General features: G+C 44.8%; 1 long non-coding RNA gene across 1 annotated transcript; it reads left to right on the plus strand.

Annotated features, from left to right (window-relative positions):
* The first annotated feature begins 84 nt into the window (after positions 1-84).
* LOC141567295 (uncharacterized) lies at positions 85-17,923 on the plus strand. Its single transcript, XR_016021369.1, has 3 exons — positions 85-360; positions 11,748-11,961; positions 17,684-17,923. It is a non-coding gene; the product is annotated as an uncharacterized LOC141567295 (long non-coding RNA).
* Positions 17,924-23,692: the final 5,769 nt, after the last annotated feature.

Genomic DNA, 23,692 nt, shown 5'->3' on the forward strand with positions numbered 1-23,692 from the left:
CCAGCCCCACCCCCTCTGCTATTCTCCGACCCGCTTCGCCGCCTCCCCCCTCACACCCCAGCCCTCCGCTCTCCCCAGGCCCCCAAACCCCGCCCAGCCTTACGGCAGCCGGCCACCGAAGGAGGCGGGGGCTGGGGCTTCGGCCACCCCAGGAGCTCCTCCCCTCCTCCCTTCCTTCCCTCCCACTTTTCCTCCTCCCTCCCTTGACCCTCTTTCCCCCTTCCTCCTCCTTGCCCTCCCCATCACGTTGGCCCCTCCCCACCCACCCCGCCCCCTCCTCGCCCCGCCCCTCCCTCTGCGCCCTGAGTCGCGGGAGGGCTGAGTCATCGCTGCGGAGCCGCCGGGAGAGCAGGCGAGCAGGTAGGGAGGGTGTGAAGAAAGCGACGCCGTGCGACGGGTCACCGCCGCCGCGAATCGGGCTGAGGTCCCGCGCACGGCCCTCTCCCGGAGAGGCCTAGGAGGGGACGCGGATGCGGGCCAGGACTGCGGTGGGGAGGGATCCCGCCGCCCCTAAAGCAGCCGCTTTGCAGCATTCTAAAAGAGCTCTACGTAGGATGAATCACACACTCATACATAACACCACGGTGGCATCCAGGCCAGGATCGCAAACGGACGTCCCACGGGCAGATCTGGGCTGCACCTGATCTGTGTTTGGCCCACGGAGTGGTGTTTGTTGTTAGAAGTTTTAACCAGATGCCAGTATTTAAACACCATACGATATTTCGTAGGGGGGAAATCAGATTCCCATTTCTTTTAAAATTAGAATATATGCCAACACTGGGCCCACATTTCCCATGACAACAATAGCCCCGTGCTGAGTGGGGCTACCTTTGTAGTCGGAGCTTGGCATTCTCTAGTTTGCCGCGGTCCCCTCTACTCCCTCCTATTCACCTAGGCCACTGAACTTCCTTCATGTTACCTGCCAAGCTCCCAATCTAGTGATCTTAACCTAGTCAATTCTACCCATTTCTCAGATGGAAATGGGGAAATGGAGGTGGGGAAAAGTCACACAACGTGTGCCTTAATACTGCAGGAGAACCCAGCTTTTCCTCACCCATCAATCTTTTCTACCAAGCCATTCTGTCTCTCTTGGTATGCAGACTAAGAAAGGGAATTCTCTTGTGAAAGGTGGGTCGCAGAAAATGATCTAACAGTCAGAGTGGGCCCCAAATGAAAGATGTTTTGGATCAGTAATTAACCAGAAGGGTCAAACAGCTTTAGATTTATTCCTGGATGAGGGCAGATCCATAGTAAGAAATTGAGCAGAAGCAGAGTGTACACCAGCCCCTCTCTTGACTTGATGGTAGCTTCTCACAGTCACAATAGAAGACAAAACTGGGGCAGGTGGATGGATGGAACAGTTAACAATTCTGGCGAATTTGGTTTTAAGTTGTCTTCAAGTCACTGGAGACCTGCCTGGCCTTTGAGACACTAGACTGTTGTATAAGGGCTGCAAAGCCGATTGTTGCTTGGACTATTCTCTACTATAGGGCTTCTCAGCCTGTAATGTGTACGTGATTCTTGTAAAATGCAGATTTTGATTCGGTAGGACTGGTGCGGAACCCAAGATTCTACATTTCTGACAAGCTTCCAGGTGATGTCAAAACTGGAAGCCCCCAGACCCCACGTTGAGTAGCAAGGCTCTGGACTCCTCAGGCCTTCTGTTTGTTCATGAAGGTCATTGCTACTTGGCAACTAAGTAGAGGGGCTCAGAATCTCAAAGATCTGGAATCCCAGCTGCCCCTTCAAAGCCACGTCCCCTTGGGCTGGCTGCTTTTTCTCTCTGTGTCTCAGTTTTCTCATCTGTTCAATTGGAATCAAAGATTACTTCCTTAGGAGGGTAGGGAAGAAGAGTAAACTGGACATGTGGGCCCAGCACAGAGTGTTGCTCATAGTAGGTGCTCTGGGAAGGTAGTTTCTTTTGTGCCCATGGGTAGTGACACCCATAAGCAAGACGGTGAGGGAGGGAGAAGTGTAACAAGTTTCAGGATAAGAATCGAACCCCTTCATGTGGCCTTCCAGGCCATGCATGGCGTGGTCACTACCCAGCCCACCCCTTACCCCTCTCCCTGTCTCTGTCCATGCTTCCCCACACTGGACACGTTTTAATTCTTTCAGCCATGGTACTTTCTCTCCTCAGCGGCCTTGTACAGGCTCTTCCTCATACTCCTACCTGCTTGGCTCCTGCTTACCGTTCAGTCTCAGCTCAATATCTCAGAGATGCCTTCCTTAACCCCCAAAGTCTCCACAGTTAGGATTTAGGTATATTCTGGTAGAAAGGGAGAGCAGGGGACATCTCTCGAGGTTGCATACTTATAGGGAGGTCACTGATTTTACTTAGATTCTAAGTTTATTTAGAGCCGCTTTTGGTGGGGAGGGGAATGGAAGAACTAAACGCTGCTCCACTAGTCTACGCAGTATCTTTCAGCTTGGGCAAGCAAGCAGGGACTAGATTTCAGCTCTCACCTGCCCTCCCAGCTGGTTACCTTTGTGCAGTGTACAAACTGTGTAAGTTTATGTGGCCACTCTAGAGCTAATGCTTCCCCAAGCTGCCTCCGTGAGCTGCTTACTCCTCCTGCCTGGATTAAGCTCCTTTTATAAACTTTCTTAATGCCATGAAACTCATCACAATTGGAATTAGGTATCTTGGGAGTGATTTATTTAAAATCTTTCCCCTGCACTAGGCTCTATATTCCATCAAGGCAGACTATCCATCCTGTTCTAGGCTATATCCGCACTGCCTAACCTGGTTCTGCAACAAAGCAGGTGCTCCATAAATATTTGCTGCATATTTCAGGAGCTTATGGTCTACCAGGACAGGTAGAACTCATTGGAAAAACTATGGCATGAGATAGACAGGCACAGAACTAAGTGATTGGTGCTGCCCAAGGAGGGAGATGTCACTTCCAGCTGAAGCCATCCAGGGATGCTCATGGAATAGGTGGTATTTGGGCTGGGCCTAACAGAAAAGGTGGAGTTCATTAGACCCAGATGAGAAAGAGGGTGTTCTTGGCAGTGGGAGCAGCAAAAGCAGAGGTACAGAGGGAGAAAAGTTAAGTGTGTTCCTGTGACAAGTCACAAATTGTCAGCCAAATACGTTTGGGGAATTAGCTGCCAATATTTAAAAATCGGGAGATTTCACATAAAGGTCCAGATTTTCTGATTCTCTTGAAAAACTTGGAAGATCCCACCAGGCAACAATTGACTGGCACTGAGAAGTGACGGTGCCTTTATTTTATTTATTATTTTATTTTATTTTATGTTTTTATTAGTTTCAGGTGTACGAAACAATGTAATAGACATTTACATCCCTCACAATGTGATGACCCCTTCCCCCAATCTACTACCCCTCTGACATCGTATACAGCTGTTACAGTTCCATTGACTCTATTCCCTATGCTGTACTCCACATCCTGTGACTATATATATATATTAAATTACAGTTCATATTTAGAATTATTCAGCTTCAGCTTCAGGTATGCACTGCAGTGGCATCTACACATGACAGTCCCTTTAGAAAGTCTGTGCTTGCTCCATTTTGTCGCAGTCTCCATCTTTCTCCGTTGCATTCTTCCGCCCAGCTCTCTTCTCTCATTACTGTCCCTTCCCGGCGGCTAGCAAACAGTTTGATTGACACATGGGAGTTGTCAGGAAAGTTGGTTCAGATCCTACTGGCCCTTAAATGCCAGACGAAGAAGTTGGCCAATACCACCCGAAGGAAATGAGGAGCCCTTGAAGGTTTTTGAGCTTCTAGGTCTAGGAAAGCTGTGGGGGACGCGAAGGTTCTCATGGAGTATAAAGAATGGACTGGAGAGGCATGGTCACCCAATGCCAGGGAGCACAAATGTCATGCCTTGTTTTTAGACTGGTGGATAACAGGCCTCCTCAGCTAACTAAGCAAGCTGGTAATTCTGTAAGGACTTCAAGGGTTTTCTCCAGTTCCACAGGGCACTGCCCATGGCTCCGCTGGCTCGGCCAGGCCTGACTTCAAAAGGAAGAGCTTCCGGCCAAAGAGGCTGCTGATGTTCTGGAAGCGAGAGAGGCGTGGGGAGCTCTGCATTAGGCTTACCAAGAGCAAAAACTCATTGACTGGCCCATGGTTGGGGGATGGTGCTTGTAAATGCAAAATTTTAACTAAGAACATTTTTAATTACTCACACATAGGTGACATCTAACTTGCTTTTGCTGAGCCTTGAATATTTTCAAACACGGTATTTTTCTTTAGAAAGAATTGTAATGTACTTGTGTTTATTAACGTACTATACCCTCATTAGAAAAAAAATGGAAAATATAGAAACAAAGATGAAGATAATAATCACCAGTAATCCTACCACTCAGAGGCAACACTTAACATGTTGGTAGATTTCCTTATCTTTATTCTTCGTCGGTGTATTTATACTTTTCAAAAACAAAGTTGGTGTCACATTTCACATACAATTGATTGCCTTTTTTGATTAACATTACATTGTGAATCTTTTACCATGAGGATATATTAATGCATATTTTCATAACATTTTTAAATAAATTCAGAATAGAAAAATAAACACTGTATATTGGCATAATCTTTCCAGGTTATTAAACATGCTTTGCAAAAACATTTTGCTTGTATGTTTCCTTCCATTCTCAGTGTAGTCAGGGATCTGACTTTCTTCATTTTGTGAAACACGTAAAAGATGGATTATCACCCTCATTTTACCAAGCAAACTAAGTCACAAAGATGAAGGGATTTACCCAAAAGCAAGTAGTCAGCAGCTAGCTGAGGGCTGGACTACAAACCCCAGGTTTCTGAGTCAAGGTTAACGTGGGGAGGGGTACACAGGCTTCTCTCCCCTACCCCAATTGCAGTTAGTTTAGATAATGCCAACTGTGCTTTAAATTCTGGGAATTGAGGTAGGCTGTAAACTGAGTGCAGTCAATCTGGGTGGTCTTTGTGGAAGAGGCAGGTTTTGTGCAGGATCTGGACGGTTTGTCCAATTCATAGGTAAGTTAGTGGTAGGCACCCAAGCCTACTGACTCCCAGGTGAACAGTAATAGCCAGCCTTTGTTGTGTGGTAAGTACCTTACTATGCCCTTGAATACGCCTTATGTTATTTAAACCTCACACCCAACCATATGAAGCACTGTTATTTTCACCAATTTAGAAATGAAACAGAAGCATAGAGAGGTTGCACAGCTGGTGAGTACCAGAGTAGAGACTGGAACCCAGGCAGCCTGGCCCCAGAGCAGTTCCGCACTCCATCCACACCCCCTCTGTGCCTGGGCTGAAGCATGAGCCGCAGGGACCAGGCTTTGTACACTCTGAGTTCCCAGCCAATGGGCTTACCCTCCCCGGGACTGGTTGTGCTTGGGGGCGCACTGGCCCTATGGGGTGATGGGCTGAGAGACAACAGCGAACTGGGGAAGGTTCCTGGAGCCACAGCTTCCTCAGCTGCTGAGGGTCCTTCAGAGAGTATTCCTGAAGTGGGCAAATAGGAATAAAAAAGGTAGGATTCCCAGAGTATTGGGCATCCTGGCAGCCAGTCCTCAGCAGTTGTATCTTGATTCCTCTTTGAGTCTGAGATAAACTCCGCCCTAAAACAACAGTGGACTTGGAATCAAGAGGCACGACTGGATTCCAGGCCTGCCTCTGCTCCTATCTTCCTGTAGGATCTTGGGCCGGTCACTTCCCCTCTCTGGGCCTCAGAAGGTTAAAGCTTGTCCTTTCACCAGGTCTTTGCATCTCACAACGCATCACGATTTTGCCCACGGGATGCCTTCTGGATGATGTGGAAACTGGAATTGTCTGCAGTGCACTGGGGTCCATGGGTGCTACTCAGCACCCAGCTTCGAGCTCTGGAAGGGTTGGGGGTGTCCAGTGGGGAAACCAGCCCGTCCCCCCACCTCATGTCCACAGAGAGAGGGTCTGTGAAAGGGTTGGGGAGGCACTTGAATTCCTCCCTTGATCTCTCTTACCTGGGGCGCAGGTTGCCGGAAGGGGTGGCTGTTCCGCCTAGTGGGTCACCCCCGCAGCTCTCCACTCATCCTTCCTAGGGTAGCCAATGAGTGTTCTCAGGCACACCCATGCTCGCCTCTCCTGCCACTGGAATCACATCCAAACTCCTTAGAATGGCTGAGAAGGCCTGCTTCCACCTACCCTCAACCTGCCTTTCTAACTCATGTGCCCTGTCACCTTAATGTAGAACTGCGTGATTTTCAAAGCAGAGGTTCAGGAGCCAGACACCCAGATTTAAATCCTGAAGTCTCCCTGTTTCCAGCTATATGGCCTTAGGCGAGTTACCACATATCACTAAACCTTGATTTCCACACCCTGAAAAATGGAGGCGGAAGCACCCATTCCATAGGACAGTGTGAGGAATTAAATGAGTCACTTAGCATAGTTCCTGGAACATATAAGTTCTATGAGCCTGTTATTATCACAATTCTCAACCACATTTGGCTACCACCTCCCACTTCCTGAAGCTCGTAGCTCTCTTTCCCAACACTGCCTTCAGGTGTACTTGGAAAACCCTTCCCTTTTCTTCACCCCGTAGGCTCCTATACACCCTTTAAAGCCTTATTCAAATGCCACGGCCTGAAGACTTTTCCATCCTTCCCAGTGCCTTCCTCTTCTGTCTGCCTGCCGCCACCTTAACCCAGGGACCACCACCAAGCATTATGTGCCTCCCGATAGGATGCGGTAGACCACATGGCTTCACCTATTTTGGTTTCTGCCCAAACTGTTGAGTTTGAATCGAATCAGGTGGTTAGAGCTAGCTTCAGGTTACAGGAATTTCAGAGGCTAGAGGAACACATTAAGTAACAGAAGCCATCAGATAAATCCAGAATGTGAGACAGTTTATGAGACAACCGACATGGTCTCTTCAAAGTCAATGTCATGGAAACAAATGTAAAAACAACAGGGAGGAGGTTCTAGATTTAAAGATACCAAAGAGTTTAACAACCTAAATATAAGATGTGATTCTTGACTGTTTCTTGGTTCATTTTTTTTCAAGCTATAAAGACCATGTTTTTAGACAATGGGGGAAATCTGACTATGAACTGGGATATAAGGAAATTACTAATTTTGTGAGATGTGGTAAGCATATTATGGTTTGGAGGAGATTCCTTAATTTTTAGAAATGCATGCTGATGCGTTTAAGGCTGAAGTGTTAAAGTTAATATCTGTAATTAACTTTAAAATGTTTTACCGACTAATTTAACATATATTGAGATGAAGTAAATGTGGTAAAATGTTGGCAGTTGTTGAATCTATGTGATCAATATGTAGGTATTCAATTTTCTACTTTTCTCTATGTTTCAACATGTTTATTTAAAAAACAAAAAGTTCTTTTTTTTTTTTTTTAAAGTTCATTCTCCAGGGTTCCCATTTGTTCCTTAACTTCATTAAAGGGCAAATCACAATATATGGAGGTGATGTATGCCAGTAGGTCTTGCCATTCAGATTACAGGTTACAAACTCCTGGAAGTGTGATCTAGGTCTGGATCAACTATACTTCTCTCACAGTGCCAAGTTCATAATAAACACTCAATAAATATTGGTGGAATGAATGTTACTATTGCTGTAGTGCATGGTTCATTAGTAAACGTACTCATAGGAATCTCCAGAATGAAAATGATAATGGCAAACTTTCATCAAGCACTTACTATGTACCAGGCTTCCTGTCTGACACATAGAGGCATATATTTAGACATGCATCATCTCATGTAATCCCCACAGCAGTCTGAGAAGGTAAGGAAAATACTCATAGGAATCTCCAGAATGAAAATGATAATGGCAAACTTTCATCAAGCACTTACTATGTACCAGGCTTTTTACATCCCCTTTTATACATGAGAAAACTGATACACAGAAAGGTGAAGAAACTTGCCCTCAAGATCATTCAGTTAGTAATGGCAGAATCAGTGGTTCTAACCATTACACTATGTTGCCCGTCCTTCTCTTGCACCATCCTATCAGCACAGGTAATTACGTAGGTTTCTGTTTTAGCACCTACGTCTGCTAGGCTAGGAGCCCTTAAAAAGCAGAGGGAAGAAGGCATGTTCGCCCAAAACTTATACACAAATGTTGATAGAATTGTCACTATCTTACCATTATTCAGAGTAGCCAAAACGTGGAAACAACCCAAATGTCCATCAATTTGATAAATGGATAAATAAAATGTGGTATATCCACACAATGGAATATTATCCAGCCATAAAAAGGAATGAAGTACATAATCCTCCTTATCTGTGGGTTTGCTTTCCATGGTTTAAGTTACCTGGGGTCAACCGTGGTCCAAAAATGTAAAATGAAAAATTCCAGAAACAATTCAGAAGTTTTAAATTGCATGCCATTCTGAGTAACATGACAAATTCTGGGGACATCCCGCCCTAGATGTGAACCATTCCTTTGTCCAACTTCTCCATGCTGCAGATGCTTTCCGCCTGTTAGTCACTTTGTAGCCATCTCGATTATCAGATTGATTATCTCGGTATTGCAGTGCTTGTGTTCAGGTCACCCTTCCAGTAGCCTAAGGCTACCTCAGAATGCCAGCATCATTCACCTCACTTCATCTCATCACGTAGGTGTTGTGTCATCTTACATCATCACAAAAGAAGGGTAAATACAGTACAATGAGACTTTTGAGAGACACCACATTCACATAGCTTTTATTACAGTATAGTATTATAATTGTCCTGATTTATTAGTAGTTATTAATCTCTCACTGTGTCTAATTTAGGAATTAAACTTTATTATAGGTATGTATGTGTAGGACAAAACAAACCCTTGGACAACACGGGTTTGAACTGCATGGATCCACTTATCAGTGTTCAAGGGACAACTGTATTTTCAATCTGCAGTTAGAAATCCAAATATGCAGAGGGCCAACGTAAATTATTCTTGGATTTGTGACTGCACAAGTGGTTGGCACCTCTAATCCCCTCATTGTTCAAGGGTCAACTATACATAGGGTTCAGTACCACTGCAGTTTCAGGCATCCACTAGGGGTCTTAGAATATATTCCCTGCCTATAAGAGGGGACTACTGTACTGATACATGCTATAATATGGGTAAGCCTCGAAAACATGTTAAATGAAAGAAATCAGTCTCCAAAGACCACATGTTCTATGATTCCATTTAAATGAAATGTCCAGAATAGGCAAGTCCATAGAGACAAAATAGATTCGTGGTTATTCGGGGCTGAGGAGATGGAAGATTGGATGTGCTAGCTAAAGAGTGTATGGATTCTTTTGGGGTGATAAAAATATTCTAAAATTGATCGTGGTGAAGGTTTGCACACTCTTAATATACCAAAAACAATTGAATTTACATTTTAAATGGGTGAATTTATGGTGTGTGAATTATATCTCAATAAAGCGGGGGGGGAAAAGCAGAGGAAATATCTTATGCATCAATGAATCTGCTAAACTGGTTGAGTGGGAAATGAATGAATGAATGAATGAATGGCCATTTCCCTTGCAATTGACAAGAAGCTACCTTATTTTCAAAGTCTAAAATGAATTCTCTTGACAGTTTCATGGGCATGCTTATGCTCACTCTTAGTTCCCAGATAACCATTAATATACTAATAAGACACCTGATAATTCAATAAATAATCCTTGAGGTTACCAGTGCTGCTCCAGAAAAAAAGAGAAATGCACCGATGATTTCTTCTGGATACAAACTGGGATTGCAGAGCAAGGGGCCACCAGTATGTTCTGTCTGGGAAAGGGTCCCTGAGATCTTGCTGTGATCTGTTTCCGCTTGGCAAACCTTGATTCATTTATCTGGGCTTATCTGACTATTCCTGTGTGTTTTTTCTCCTTGTCCTGGTCATTCAGAAGGACCAGTTCTCATGAAAGTTCCAGAATAAAATAACTCATGAGGTTCTGTGGAAATAATTGGGGAGGACCCAAACGCTTCCATGTATGTCCATCAACTGGTAGGGAAGGTGCTTGTTCAAAATGCTGAATCCTGTCCTGGTCCCTGGAGATTCAGATTCAGTAGGCCGATGGTAGGGCCATGGAAACTGCATTTTAAATAAAGCAGCTGCAGTGTCCCTGATACAGGTAACTATTGGCTATCTGAGAAATACTGTCCTAAATGAAGGTTAGACAGGAGGAACTGAAATGTATACATTATCTCAGGCAGAAAAATGGGTTTGCTTAAGGATCGTTGAATTTAATGGTTTTCCTACCGTGTCCCCTGGACCTCCTTAGGGCTCCATGGAACACATAGAGGGGACTGTTGAGTTGGTGGAGTAACAGAGGTGCCAATGGATCTACCCAAGTGCATGCCCCCTTCAACAGCTCCATTTTCAATTTGTTTTCTACATCTGGAGATTAAGTTCTATTACTTGAAAACTGCTAGTTGTGCCCTGTCCCTCATATGCAAGTGGAAAAACTGAAGACTAGAGGAGAAAATGTTTTCCTAGGCTAACAGAGTGACAGCACACTGATGGCAACACACCGGGGTTGATTCTAGGCCGGCTCTTCCAGCCCAGGGCCCTTCCCACTAGGGGATGCCAGTTTTGGATACATCCATTCATTTCAGGGTGATTTTCCTTCCCTCTTTGCCTCCAGCAAACCCCACATAAAATAGCAGGGCCTGGACCAGGGCAAGGGGAATGAGGCATCTGCCTCAGCAATAAAATTTAGAGTGGTGTCAAAAAGTTCAGTAATCAAGAAAAATAATATTTTAATGCACTATTTTAAAAATTAAAGTTAATGCCAAAAAATTCATGATGAACAAAATACCAAAATTTGAAAGAAAAGTGGGATAAGTGGTTCCAAGTTTTCCTGTTACCCTAAGCTCCAATATGACTGTCTACAGCACTATTACCCTGCTTTTATTTAAAGCTTTGCTATTTTGTTCATCATAGATTTTTTGTATTAATTTTGATTTTTAAAATATTGCATCCAAGTATTATTCATCTAGGTTAGTAAGTTTGTGTGTGTGTGTGTGTGGGGGGTGTGTGCCTCCCTTTTAACTTAGTGCCTCACTTGCCTCACCCTAATCTGGGCCCTATACAACAGGTGTGTTAGCAGACAGTTGAATAATGCCCCATTGCCCTCTGGGATTCCCTCCAGATCCTGTCATTTTATTTGTCTGACAGAATTGATTTGTTTGGTCTCACTGTGACATTGCCCTTGTCACCTGATGTGTAGAGTTTTGCAATCCACAGTGGAGATTTGTTTTGCTGACCCAGCAACATTCTCCCTTCTCTGGGAACAGCAACCTTATGTTGCTTAGGGAATCTTCCCTCGACATCTATGAAGCTGATTCCAGTCCATAAACCTAGAGGTGGGCATGTGACTCACCTCTGCCAATCAGAACCTTGCACCTCCTGGCCATAACGATTTGTTCAGGGATGGTCATGTCCCCACACTTTCCAATAACACTGTCGACATCTTGAAGTAAAGAATCTTTGGCAGGTGGGTTGGTCCACTGACCATGGCCATCTTTGCCATCTATGCTCATTTATTCATTCAAAAAACAGTTATTGAGTGCCAGCTATAAGCCAAATCCCATTCTAAGCACTGGGGGTACAACTAGTGAACAACACCAGAAGCAGCCCCTGCCCTTAGGGAGATGAAAATCTTGTCAGGGAGGCACACATTAAACAAATAATTACGTGTGCAATTATTTGATCATAAATATGATAAGTACCGAGAAGGAGACGTTCAAGCTGTTATGAGCATGTGTAATAGAAGCATCTAAATCCTTTGGCTTACTGTCTAACTGAGCGACTTCCTTCATTTGACAGACATTTGCTGAGTGACCACCTGATGCTCGTTGCTGTGTTTGGTGCTGAGTGCTGGGCAGAGTGGGAAACAAGGCACAACCCCTGCCCACAAGGAGCTTACCGCTCACAACGGATCAACCATCTGACCAGCTGTCGCTCCAGCCTGCAGCCCGCGAGCAGCTACACTTCACAGCTTTGACAGCTGCTTGAAAGAACAAGTTTACTACCTCCACAGGTGAAGCAAATGTATTTCACTGGTTTCATTGCCTCATATTGGTCTTACCATGTCTTTTTCTGACCCTCAACAGCTTTTGCTTTCTAGGGTTCGGAAAACTGGAACATATGGTCACTAGGCCTACTGAGAATGTTTTGTTAGGCTCTGTAAAAATGGTCTCATGGGGAGAAGAGGGCATCAGGAAAGGGAGGGAAGTGGGTGTTGACACTCCCTGGGCCCCATGGCTCCAGTGCACTGGGGGCGGGATCTCAGCTTTGAGGGCAGGCCTTTTGTGATGCTTTTGGTTCCCTGGCCCCCGGGGTGCAGGCCAGAGTGTGGTGCCCAGCTCACCACAGGGAGCTTCCGGGTGGCTTTGTTATTCAGCGCATGTGAGACTGTGGCTTTAGGAGCCATGGACATTTGGCAATTCTGCAGAGCCAGGAATGGGGTTCTGTCCAGCAGAGGGGAACATGTGGGTGGTTTCAGACACAGGAGGTTTGGTTCCGTTCCTCTTAGAGCCAGCCTGCCTCCCTGCAGAATAAAGCAACCAGCATCATTTGGCCCATGGGTCCTGATTTGGGCCTGGAATGTGATACCACAGGGTGAAATGGGAAGGAAGGAATGGCCTCTGACTGTATTCCCCTACTGGAACAAAGCACTTTGGGGGTGGGGAGTGTGGTTGACCCTTTTCTGTATCTCCAGAGCCTGACACCTTGGGACAGGTACCAGGCATTGTCAGCATCATTGCTTCTGGATACCCTGTTTCCCCGAAAATAAGACCTAGCCGGACCATCAGCTCTAGATGCATCTTCTGGAGCAAAAATTAATATAAGACCCGGTATTATATTATATGTTATGTATTGTATTGTATTGTATTGTATTGTATTGTATTGTATTGTATTGTATTCTATTCTATTCTATTCTATTCTATTCTATTCTATTCTATTCTATTCTATTATAAAGACCCGGTCTTACAGTAAAATAAGACCGGGTCTTATATTAATTTTTGCTCCAAAAGACGCATTAGAGCTGATTGTCCGACTAGGTCTTATTTGCGGGGAAACACGGTACTGAGGGCTTACTGCATGCTCAACATTAGATCATTTAATCCTTACAACAACAACCCCGAGGTAGGGTCTAACTCTATTCTTATTTTACAGGGAGCTGAAGCTCAGGGTGATGGAGCGGGATCCACACCAATTACAGAGCGTGCTATCTGTCATGTCTTAGCAAGGCCCCAGAGGGCAGAGACAGCACAGTGGGAGGGTGGTGAGGAGGCCCTGACACACGCCTGCATTGGGAGGACCTGGAGTAGACAGCAGCTAACTGGCCTGGGACAAGCCTTCATCTTGGTACAGAGCCTTGGCCATCCTGGCTCTAACAAGTGTGGGATTAACTGTTTTGAGAGCAACGTAGAATGTAGCATTTTGTCCTTTTGCTGAGGCCTCACTTTATATTAATAATAATGAGTGAATAGCCTATCCACTGAGGTCTTATTCCTTTTCAGTCACTGGGTCAAGGGCTTGCTATAGATCATTGCATTTAATCCTCACGTCAATTTATGAAATAGGTATTATTATCCTTCTGAGAAAAGAGACATTAAAAAACTTGGCCAAGGTCACAGCTAGTGAGTTACAGAGCCAGCATTCAACTTAAAACTGTGTGGCTCCAAGATCTGGTTCTCTGAGCATCAGAAACTTGGCTCAACTCCTAGTTCAATTCCTCCACGAACCAACTGTGTACCCTTGGCAAGTCGTTTACCTTCTCCAGGCCTCATCTTCTACATCTGTAAAATGGGCAGCTTGGGCTAGATGATGTGTTAGGCCCCCTCAGCTCTGATATCTACTTTGAACCCCTTGAAAGACATCACCTCTGTATCCCCAGCACTTAGTGGAGGGCCTGGCTCAGAGTGCACACCAGGTCAACATCTGTTGAGCTCAATCTATCCCAATGGGGCCCCAGCTCCAAGCTCCAGATGTAGTTACTATTTCCAAATCTCTGCATTTCAAAGCCTCCCCCCACCTCTTATGGTCCAAAGTTCAAATATATTATAATTTATCCATTTTGGTTGTTTTCAATTTTTCCGACTGAAAAAAATTATTCTATGTGTCTCTTAATGGACTCAAGTTTCTCTTGAGTGTATATCCAGATGTGGAATTTTTGGATTATGGGATGTACACAAGTTGCTCTCTAAAGTCATAGGAATTTACATTCCTACCAGCTGAGAGAGCTACCCTTTCCTCGTATCCTTTCCAAAATTTGAGTTTGTGCTATTTTTAAAATTTTGTTAATTGACTGATATTTTAACCTTTCATGGTGGAGATTTTCAAGTATTTATACAATAGTAGACAGAATAGTATAATGAACCTATCATCCACCTTCAACAATTACCAACTACTTTCCAATTTTGTTCCCTTTATTTTCCACCACCCATTATTTTTTAACCAAATCCCAGATATCACAGCATTTTGTCTATAAATATTTTAGCATATATTTCTAAAACATAAGGGCTCTCCTTTTTAAACATAACCATAATACATCATCAAACACCTCCAAATGTCAACAATAATTCCTTAACATTATCAAATATTTGAGTCAGTGGTCACATTTCTCTAATTACCCTATAATTTATTTTTCTTTTTATATTTGTTTGAATTAGAATTCGAAAAGGTCCGTATATTGTGATTGGTCAGTATTTCTTAGGTGTCTTTTAATCTACTCCCCCTTTTTTAATATCTTGACATTCATTTGCTAGAGAAATCAGATTGGTTTTCCTGTTAGACTTTCCCCAGTTTGACTTTTGCTTATTTCATCCCCGTGGTGTTATTTCATACGTTCCTTAGTTCTTGTATTTCCTGTGAACTGGTAGTGAGATCAAGAACAGAGGTTGGCAAACTATGGTCCATGGGCCAAATCTAGCCCCCACTCTTTTTTGTAAATAGGATTTCATTGGAACACAGCCATGCCTGTTTGTTTAGCTATTGTGTATGGCTGCTGTTTGTGCTACAACATCAGAGTTGAATAGTCGCAACAGAGACTGCAAAGTTTAAAATATTTATTACCTGGTCATTAGTGCAAAAGTTTGTCCATCACTGCTCTGAAGGCACGATCAGATTCCTGCTTGATTTGGGGGACATGATTTCTTCATAGGAGGTGGTGTTTAATTCCAGCAAGAGGCCCATTTTGTCCAGTTTCTCTTTTTGTAATGTCTGTTTGATCGGCCAATTCAAAAGGAGTTGCAAAATGGCAATATTTTGAGTTAATCCTTCTTCATTCCCATTTCATTTCATCTGTTGGAATGCTTATGTGGTGAAGAGCAGCTTCCTCTAGTCCACTGGTTGCCAGAGGCACAGTTTTTACAGGAAAGACAGAATAAATGCTCAATTGTTTCCTTTTACTTACCAGTTTTCAAAATAATGAGTTGATTTCCTAACATCATCCAAAGACGATCACTGAGGTTTTGTTGTTTACTTTTAAAATATCATTTTGAACTCATGCGTTTAAATATATTTGGTGTTTTTCAACTCGTTCGTTATTTTCTTTACTGATTCTCAAATTGTCCTGACTTTGGCCAATGGGTCTCTTTGGGTTCTGTGCTGAGTCCTTTTGCCACAGCTCTGGCTTCCTTGGTTTGAGGCGTTGAAAGATAGTCTAAGTACATGCTGTACAGTTTCTGCCCTAAATCCAGATTCAGCTATTTATTTTTTCAAGGAACCCTGGTTCCTTTAAGTGGAAAGTAGTATTTAGATACCACAGTGTGGGCATTAAAGGTACTCGCTAAAATGTTGATCATTATTTTGATCAGTAGGCAGAGGTAGCAAATATGGTTTGTTTGTTTGTTTTCAGGTCAGCTACATAAAAAAATTCATTCTGAAACTTCCTATTCAAATCCAGAGTTATAAGGTTTTTACTTAAGTCCCCTCGTCTTTCATCTGTACCTCCGTTCTCTCATACCCAGCACTACCAACATAATAACTCATCTGCTTTATCCCAACCTACCTATCCAACAGTTTCAGAATAATGTTCCCAATGTTGCCTCTAACAATCTGATGACTGAAAACAGGCTGCCCTTTTAAAAAATCAGAGTAAAAACTTCTGAAAATGAAAGTGGAAAGGAACTTAGCAAGACGGGTCTGTGCTGACTTCATGTGACTGTACGGCACATGCGTTACTGCTGGAGTTTTTTTTTCTTTTTTTAATTTTTATTGGGGAATATTGGGGAACAGTGTGTTTTTCCAGTACCCATCAGCTCCAAGTCAAGTCGTTGTTTTCAATCTAGTTGTGGAGGGCACAGCTCACTGGCCCATGTGGGAATCGAACCAGCGACCTGGATGTTATGCGCGCTGTGCTCTAACCAACTGAGCCAACGGCTGCCCCACTGCTGGATTTTTAATACTCTATTTTGTTGGTCAGGATTTTGTTCTTCAGCATGATAAACGCTTAAAATCATAGTCCTTACCCTCTGGGAGTTTACGCTTGTCTATAGAGTGAAGAAGTATGAGGTTATGGCAGTGTAGGCTCGTGGAATGATTGTTGGGTTGGTAACCAAGTATGCTGGTGAGCTCCTGGCTTCGAGTTTCCCTCCCTAATGTTATATGAGGATAAGGAAAGGAAGGAGAAATTTGCAAGAGAGGATCTTGTGTGAGTTAAGTCATCTCTCTGAATTACTTCCTTATCTATTAAAAAAGGGGTGCAGGGAATGGACTATACTGTAGCCTCAGTAGCTTTCTTTCTGCCTCAGGGCCTCTGCACTTGCAGTTCCTAAGACCTGAAACACTCTTGCTCCAGTTCTTCCAATGACTGGTTTCTTGTCATGATTTAATTACTTGTCATGATTCAATTCTCAGCTTCAGTATCATCTCCTCAGAGACAGCCTCCCTGACCACATAATCTAAAATAGACACCCTCCCCATTATGTTATCATATCAGCCTATTTCATTTTTTCATAGTACTATTAACTATCTTATCTGTTTCCTTGTTTATGGCTATCTCCCCTGTCTCCAGAATGCAAACCCAGTAAGAGTAGGGTCTTTAACTTTCTTGTTCGCTGTTGTATCCCTAGGACCCAGTACAGGCCTGGCACATAATAGTCACTGAATAACAATGCCTGCTCAATGAATGGATGGACTAGATAATTTCCAAAGTCCTTTTTAGCTCTAAGTCCAGCAAGACACACTCAATACCATGAGTGTAGGCTCACATTACAAGCATGATTGCACCACTTTACAGATGTGGAAACTGAGACTGAATGACTGCCAAAGGCTTCACAGAGAGGAAAGTGGTATGGTCCAGTAACACGGTATGGGAAGTCAAAAGCAGGAGACTCGGGTTCCAATCTTCATACCATTCTACTCTGTCCACCTTTCTTCCTAGAGCTGTAGGAACTGGGCACGTTGTTTTACCCCTGCAAGGACAGTTTCTCCATCCAAAAGAGAAGACATACTAATAACTCTGGTCTAGGGTTACTCTGAGATAATGAAGCTTTGTGAACTAAACAGCACTAGGCGCTTTGCAGAATGGTTTGCCTTTTCTTTACCCCCAGGTCTTCCCTGGGGGTGGGGGTAGGGGTGAGCAAGTAAGCCAGAGGACCAGGGCGTGGAGGAGGGGAGAGCCAGCTGACTACCATGGTTTGTTTATTCACCCGAGTCCTCAGCCTGCCCCTAGCCTAGCTGCTCTCACCTGCTCAGGTAGAGAGGTAGGGGGAGCTTGGCTCAGCCAATGAACTGTGATCATTCTCTTAAAGGCACCCAGCATCTGGCAAGAAAACCAGCCGTGTGACCCGGAGAGCTCCCTGGTGGGTGCCAGGAGGCAGCTGTGCAAGCTTAATAACTAAGCCCTCCATGGCCACACCGTGACCCCAGGGTCTGCTCACCGCAGGTCTTACAGGGTGTTTTCTTCAGAGAGGCCTCCTTCACCTTGTCCAGAGACAGCTTTCCAGGAGGCTCCAGGCCTAGCTGCCCTGGCAGACACCCAGGGAGGAAAGACAGCGTGGCCTTGGCAGCTGCCCGCCAAGAAGGAGCCCACAGGTACCAGGAAGCCATTCCCTGTCCTGATCCCCTTCAGCAACCCTGGTGAGTCTTGATGCTCTGGCTTCTTGAACCTCCGCACAGCAGGGTGTGGTGGGCAGATGCCTCTCCTGAGGGGCAGAAACCATGGGTGCTGGTTCAAGCCCTGCTGTGTGACCTTGAGAAAGTCACTCTGGCTCTCTGATCTTCATGTTCCCTATCTGGAAAAAGAAGGAGCTCAAACTTCCACGTCAGCTTTCCCTTTTATTATTTTCCTGTCACACCCCCTTATTTTGAAAGATTTTGGCCTGCCAAGCTGTACATGTTACGTAGTAAATCATTAATTGGTTTTTCCCCTTGTATGTCCCCCCCCCTTTTTCTTTTGCCTCCTTCCCCCTCCCCGTATGTTAATTGAGGTCACATGCTAACCAATCAGTGGTTTCTGGTCGGCAGAAATAAATTGTGGTGATAGCACTGAGCTGATGTAAACTTAACCAAAAGCAAAGAAATGTGGTGTTTTCATCTGTCTGTGAGATCTTATCTAAAGTCAATATTTGATTGTCATTTGGCATTTTGAAATATGAGAAATAGAGCACTTGTGGATAATTTCCAGAGAATGGGGACCCTAAGTGGGTACCCCCCTAAATCTAGCTCGCTGCCTTCACACCCCAAGCCCAGCTTTGGTCTCACAATGTTGCCTCACACATGGGATGTGCTCTGGAAAGTGGGAGCTTTTGGCCTGAAAACTTTTTGTATGGAGCTGGACGGTGCCCAGGAGTCTCCGCACTGGGTTCCTGCCCACTCTGGCTGAGGCTGGGGAGCCTGGAGGGAGGATCGGTGACCTTCCTCAGGCCTCTGCTCGGGGTTGGCCACGGGCTGATGGGAACAGGTTGGTGTGAGCGCAGGACCTGGAGGCCAGGAACATACAGAGGCCTCACAGCTTGTGCTGGGAAACCAGGAGACAGAGCTAATTTACACTGACTAGCTCTGTGACCTCAGGCAAGTTGTTGAACTTCTCTGAACCTCAGTTTTCCCAGCTGTAAAACGGGGATGGTAATCTTAGCAATGCTTACCTACCAAAATTATTCTTATGGCTAAATAAAATAGTGTATTTCATGGAAGCTTAGATTCTACAGATTTTAAGATAATCCCACATTCAAAGCTTAAAAACACCCACAAACATGCATTTTGAGTCGACAGAATAATTGTTTTATGAAATGCGACCTCCATGATAAAGAATTGTTCCAATTGTGATGGCATCATGGCTGCTTGTTGTGTAAGTGTTTTACTTTTTAAAAATACCATTTATTGGGACTTTGAAATGTAGACTCATATACACAAAGAGCAAGGGGAAACAGCTCACTGAGTAACAATATTTTCTGATGACTCCTGGAACTGAAACCCAGGCCTGGAATGCTGCCCTAACGCAGGGGGAAGTATGACGTGCTTCAACCGTGCACTTTGGAGTCGGACGATATTGGGTTTAAATACAGGCTGTAAGACCTACTGATGACCTTGGGTGTCAGTCACTTTTCTGTGCCCCAGTGTCTTCTACATTCTACAGTGGGGTGGGGGGAATGTCAAAAGTGCTGGCCAAGTGGTAACCCTTGATGTTGTTGTTGTTAAGCTGGGGTTCGGCTTAGGATAGGAACTCAGAACCCACATACATGTTGCACTATAGATTCCCAGACCTGGATGGTTCCTGATCCTTGGAGACTTGAGTGGGGTGGAGACACAGATTCAGAGCAAGACACTTGGGTCAGTTTCCCCATCTATAAAATGGGGCCGCTCACACCCCTGCCACCATTTAGGGTCGCAGGAGGCTCCAGGGAGACACTGTGTAACCAGTGCTGTGTAACCAGTGCAGCCCCTCAAGTGCATGAGGCTGTTGCTGCCATTTGCTTCCAGGGACCTGCCAAGGTACGGAGCCCACTTCATTCAGTTATTTGAGTTCCCTCGCCCTGTTCTCCCCTCTCCTGCAGCTCCCTGCTGAGCACATAAATCTCAGGGGTGTTGCCCAGGACTGTGACAGTGAGTCCCCTCCCCACCCAGCAGGGCTACAGGAGAATGAGAGGGGACTAGAGCTAGAACAGACATTTTCCAGGAACAGGAAAGGCAGCCCCTCTTTCCCAGGGCTTTGGGCAGATGGTACGTGTGTGTGCACAGCACGAGCAAAATTAAAGTTGAAAACTTCTAAGGCTGTGAAGGCCCCCAAGAGGCCGTGTTAGCCCGCCCGGTGCTCTGGGGCAGGCCTCTCCTTCTAACCAGCCCTGGAAGGTTGCAGTTGCCCCCCAGGGAAGCCGCCCAAACATCTTTCCTTGGTAACCAGCCTTGGCATCTCAAAAGCCTCCCAAGGGTGTGTGTGCAGGCTGTGTGAGAGCATGTTTGAGGGCCTCGGGTGTCTGAGTTAGAGTTCTGTCATCACGGAGCACTCAAACCTTGGGAAATAAATAAGTTTGAGGTGGATGGACTAGGGTGCATGGGCGCTGATGGTTTGTCCAATCACCATGAAGCTTAGAGGCATTTTGGTGGAGGAACTACATTTATTGAACACCTATAGGGGCTAACAATTGTGCGAGGTGTTTTAAATTCATTACCTCATTGAATCCTCACAGTAGATCATCATGGTATTCCCATTTTATAGATGGGAACACTGAGGCTTAGAGAAGCTATAGATCTTGAGTAAGATCGCTCCACTAACAAGTGGCAGAACTGGGATTCAGATCTTTGTATGTCTAAATCTAGAGCCTGGACTCTTACCCATCCCACCAGACATTGAAATTCAGGCCAAATACTAAAATCCCCAGATGTGTGTTGTTTGGCCTACACAGTGTTTTGTTTGAACATTTAAAAAATTTAGATGCCAACATTTGAAAATGGGGCTTTTTAGTATAAAAATCTAGATTCTGACTTCTCTTTTAAAATCAGAAGGAAGATGTGACACTACAGGTCCACCTTCTCGTATGTCAACACTCAACTTGAGCTGATGATCGGCTGCTGCCTTTGAACAAGACATGTGACCTCTAGTCTGCCACAGTCTCCACCACTCCCTACTATTTTCCCCTAGCCCACTTTGTGGTTTATACCAGTCTGGCCCTGCAGGCCTGTGGAGACCTGGGTTTGAACTGGTTTGACCTGGCTTGAACTGGCTGTACCATTAGGTAAAGCACGGCACCTTTCTGGGCTTTACCTGTAGCTCATGCCCACTCTGAAATAACTTCCTAAGTGGCTTTCTGTGCTGCGTAGGGAAGAAGCCACCAGTGTCCATCACATCAGTATCTTGGCCACCTGGCTGTGTGAGATCAGAGTCTGTGTGAATGACACCAGGAGCTGGCCAGTGTTATTCCCTCATTGTCACCATCATTCCACTGCATTGCCTGTCTGATGTCCTTGTGACATGAGACACTTGGGGACAGGGCGGGTCTGGTGTGATGCGCATTTCCAACACTTTGGTCAAAGAGTCTGACTTGCTCAGGCCTCTGCTCATCTCTTCCAGGAGGCTGATTGAGATTTCGGCATCTGAGGGTCCTATCTGGCCCCGTTTTTGCTGTAGGGTACACGAGAGAAAATCTGTGGGCTACCTGAGAACGTTCTCTCTTTTCTCTGTTACACACACACACACACACACACACACACACACACACACACACACGTACACAGAACAGAAATAGCCATGCTTTGTAGGTCTTCACATCTACCTAGTATCTTACTTGGATTTCTGAGATTAGATCTTTAAAGCCCTGGAATTGGAGAGATGGAAATGTGGGTGATGTTTTAGGTGTAGATCCTCTAGTTCAGTAACAGAAAATCAGTTTCATTTCACTTGCCAATTCCACTCAGTTGGTAGAGTGTTGAAAAGGCTTCTGAAGCTACAGGGGGGTGTGGAGTGATCATATGCTGAGAGCTATCATCAGTGTCTACTGAAGGCATGGCAAGGGGTGTACACATGCCAAACACTGTACAGAAATGAAAACTGGCCTGGGAAAGGGAGGCGACTTACCCAGTCACTCAGCAAGGCAAGGCAGAATCAGATCCAGAAGCAGGGTCTTTCCTGATCTTAAAGCTACTGTTGCTTCCACTATATTAGCTCAGAGAAGGAAACTGAGAATGGGAAGAGAGATGACAGAAGTAAGACTAGGACCCAAGAGTTCTGGGTGCACCAAGAAGTCTGGCTGGGGCTGGGGCTAAGGAATTCAGTTCTGTACCACTAGACTGAGCCCTGCCAGCCTGGCCTGTTGGCTTCTGCTCCACTTCTTAGAGTCCCTTTGCTCCTGTCCCAGTTTCCTGTCTCATTTTCCTCGGACTCAGAGAGTGCACATCAGAGCATGGGGCCCCCAGGGATCCTAGGCCCTACATACCTTCTTTTGGCAGATTCAACAAACTCCCCAGCCCTTTCTGTTCTGGAAGGGAAGTCCTAGGACAGGGTTCTTAACCTTACTGCTGCCGTGGACTCCCCTGGCTGTGTGGTGAAGCCTATGGACCCCTTCTGAGGATGTTTTTAAGTGCATGAAATAAAACACATAGGACTCTAATGAACCAATCACACTGAAATGCAGTTATCAAGATATTGAAACATGTTTGTGATAAACTAATATGTACTTCCTTTTCAATACAGTACAAAAGAAATCTGTCAGCAGACACCGTTTCCCTGAAAATAAGACCTAGCCAGACAATCAGCTCTAATGGATCTTTTGGAGCAAAAATTAATATAAGACCCGGTATTATAATATATTATATTATGTTATATTATATTATATTATATTACCTAAGACCTGGTCTTATATTATAGTAAAATAAGACCAGGTCTTATATTAATTTTTGCCCCAAAAGACTCATTAGAGCTGATTGTCCGGCTAGGTCTTCTTTTCAGCGAAACACAGTATAATAACTTGTAATTTTAAAGTAATGAGGAGCATAAATTATATTTTGAGAGATCTACAACTACTGTAATATTGCTATGAAAATATCTGTGACTTCTCTTAGTGACAGAGTCACAAGAACTGTCAATATTATTGTGTTTATTGCCTACATTTGTAATGGAACACACTATTTAATTTGCGTTAGCGTTAGTGAAAATAAAGATGCGATTGTTTTCCACCCAATTTCTTAATTCTATCTGTGGTTGCAGGCTGAGAGTCCCTCACTCTAGGGTGTTCAAGCAGGAGTCCACTAGTCCAGGGGTTTGCAAACTGTGTCCCATGGGACCCCAGGGATTCTGGAAGTGTCATGAAGGCTGCCACACGGTAGAGGCAAGTGAGACAACTGTCCAAACACATACCTCTGTGTCTACCCCTCTCCCTCAGCCTGAGCAGATTCTTTTCTACTTAAGTTCATTTTTGTGGTTCACATAAGATTCCTTTGAACAAAAGGAATCACTCATTTGTGTCAGAATGTCAGAAACCTTCACATGGCCCTCTTCTCCCCCCCCTCCCCCCTTCATAGGACAGAAAGCAAAGCCAAGACAGAGAGCAGTGACGGGTACTGGAGGCGCGCTGCCATTTGGTGGCAGGGCTGGGGTTGTGGAGGCTGGGGAGGCTGTGGGAAGCGAACTTCCTGCTCCCACTGTCTGCCAACCATTCAGGGAAGCAGGCTTCTGTGGCAAGCCCGGGGCCAAGAGTCAGGAGACCTGAATTCGAGGTCTTAGTTCTGCCACTATCTCGAGGAGTCTCTCATCAGCTAAACAGAGACAATAATACATGGGCGTTGAAAGGTCCAAATAAGAGAGCGTTGTAAGAAGTATAAAGAAC

Source organism: Rhinolophus sinicus, chromosome 5, assembly GCF_057876585.1.
Source record: "Rhinolophus sinicus isolate RSI-liver-muscle chromosome 5, RSI-T2T, whole genome shotgun sequence".
Taxonomy (NCBI): Eukaryota; Metazoa; Chordata; class Mammalia; order Chiroptera; family Rhinolophidae; genus Rhinolophus; species Rhinolophus sinicus.